Source organism: Mandrillus leucophaeus, unplaced genomic scaffold (assembly GCF_000951045.1).
Source record: "Mandrillus leucophaeus isolate KB7577 unplaced genomic scaffold, Mleu.le_1.0 Scaffold1114, whole genome shotgun sequence".
Classification (NCBI taxonomy): Eukaryota; Metazoa; Chordata; class Mammalia; order Primates; family Cercopithecidae; genus Mandrillus; species Mandrillus leucophaeus.
The window spans coordinates 88611-91395 of record NW_012099366.1 but is presented as its reverse complement, the minus strand read 5'-3'; positions in this window follow the sequence as shown (position 1 = coordinate 91395).

Sequence of the window (2785 nt, the reverse complement as noted above, 5' to 3'; positions counted from 1 at the left end):
GCTCAATAATAAAATCTCTAACACAGTGCAGTGTCCTAGCCCTGCATCCTTTTTTTAATTAGTAGGTTTCCAGAAGAAAAAATCCAAACCCTGAACGCTGATAGCTCCCAACAAGATGAAGTATGAGAGAAACAGAAACTCTTTAAACTATAAGTTATTTGAGGATAAGGTATCTTCTACTAAAAAACTACTACTAGGAATATTTGCTTTCTACTATAATTCTGGCTTTGAAAATAAAGTTGGCTTCAGAAATAGAGACTACAAATATTCTCCAATAATGAGTCTCACAGCAGAAATGAAATTTGTTCTTAAATCAAATTTCCACTTGGAGATTGTTCTGAGTTTGTTTTTGTTTTGTTTTAATCTGACATAGAGTTTTAGACTTGAGAATTGTCTCTACAGCAAAAATATCCAGTATTGGTTGGACATCCCTGAATATGTCCCAATATTTACTTGATGAGAAGGTTGTAAATTCTTTTTTTTTTTTGCAAGGGACTGGAGTTTTATTTTTTGTTTATTTTTATTTTTTTGAGATGGAGTCTTACTCTGTTGCACAGGCTGGAGAGCAGTGGTGCGATATCATCTCACTGCAACCTCTGCCACCGGGTTAAAGTAATTCTCCTGCCTCAGCCTCCTGAGTAGCTGGGATTACAGGTGCATGCTACCATGCCCAGCTAATTTTTGTATTTTTAGTAGAGACAGGGTTTCACCACATTGGCCAGGCTGGTCTCGAACTCCTGATCTCAGGTGATCCACCTGCCTTGGCCGCCCAAAATTCTGGGATTACAGGTGTGAGCTGCTGCACCCAGCTGGACTGGAGTTTTATTATTACTCACATTAGTCTCCAATTCTTATTTTATTTTTAGAGATGGGGTATTTTTCTGCCCAGGCTGGAGCACAATGGCATGATGATAGCTCATTGCAACCTCAAACTCAGGCTCAAGTGGTCCTCCTGTCTAAGCCTACCAAAGCACTGGGATTACAGGCATGAGCCAATGGGCCTTTTTTCTTTTTTTGACATAGATGTTTATTGCTACAAACTCATCTCTTAGCACTGCTTTTGGTGCATTCCATAAGTTTTGGTATTTTGTATTCTATTTTTGTCTCAAGATATTTTAAAAGTTCCCTTTTAACTTCTTGACCTATTGTTTAGAAGCACGTTGTTTAATTTCCATGTATTTGGAAATTTTCTAAAATTCCTTCAGTTCTTAACTTCTAGTTTCGTACTTTGGTGGGTAGAAAAGATATTTGATATGATTTCAATCTTCTTAAACTCATTTAAATTTATTTAGACTTGTTTTGTGCCTAAACATATACATATATTTTTTTGAGATGGAGTCTCATTCTGTTGCCAGGTTGGAGTGCAGTGGCACGATCTTGGCTCACGGCAACCTCCAACTCCCAGGCTCACTGCAACCTCCAACTCCCAGGTTCAAGCGAGTCTCCTGCCTCAGCCTCCCGAGTAACTTGGGACTACAGGTGGGTGCCACCACGCCTGCCTTATTTTTTTGTATTTTTAGTAGAGATAGGGTTTCATCTTGTTGGCCAGCTTGGTCTCGATCTTTTGACCTTGTGATCCACCTGCCTTGACCTCCCAAAGTGCTGGGATTACAGGCATGAGCCACCGCACCTGGCCCTAACATGATTTATCCTGGAGAATATTCCATGTGTGCTAGAGAAGAATGTATATGATGTTGTTGCTGGATGCAATGTTCTGTATATGTCTATTAGGTCCATTTGATGTAAAGTATAGTTTAAGTCCAATGCTTCCTTATTGATTTTTTTTTTGTCTGGATGAAATGTCCATTGCTTAAAGTTGGGTATCAAAGTCCCCTACTATTATTGTGTTGCAATCTATCTCTCCCTTCAGGTCCTTTAATATTTGTTTAATATACTTAGGTGTTCCAGTGTTGGCGCATGTATATGTATAATTGCTATAGTCTCTTGATGAACTGACCTCTTTATCTTTATATAATGACCTTGTCTCATTTTACAGATTTTGACTTAAAGTCTATTTTATCTGATATAAGAATAGTTACCCCTGCTTTCTTTTGATTTCTATTTGCATGGAATATGTTTTGCCATCCTTTTACTTTCAATCTATGTGTGTCCTTAATGGTGAAGTGAGTGTCTTGTAGGCAACATATAGTTGGGTCTTGTTTTTTAAATTCATTCAACCATTCTATGCTTTCTGATTAGAGAATTTAATCCATTTACATTCAAAGTAATTATTGATAGGTAATGACTTACTACTGCCATTTTGTTAGTTTTCTGATTGTTTTGTGGATCCTTTTTTCCTTCTTCTCTTGCTATCTTCCTTTGTGATTTATTTTCTCTAGTGTTAGGTTTTGATTCCTTACTTTTTGTTTTTTGTGAATCTACTATAGGCTTCTGTTTTGTGGTTACCATAAGGCTTACACAGAACATCTTATAGTTATAACAGGCCATTTTAAACTGATAACAACTTTGAGTGCATAAAAAATCTCAGTACTTTTACTCTACTCGCCCCTCATATTTTGTTTTTACTATCAACATTTACATCTTTTTATATTGTGTATCCTTAAGCAACTATTATAGCTATTATTATTATTTTTTTTCCAAGACAAGGTCTCATTCTGTTGCCCAGCCTGGAGTTCAGTGGCGCAACACTGGCTCACTGCAACCTCTGCCTCCCAGGTTCAAGTGATTCTCCTACCTCAGCCTTCTGAATAGCTGGGACTACAGGCATGTGCCACCACACCCAGCTAATTTTTGTACTTTTTGGTAGAAACGGGGTTTTACCATG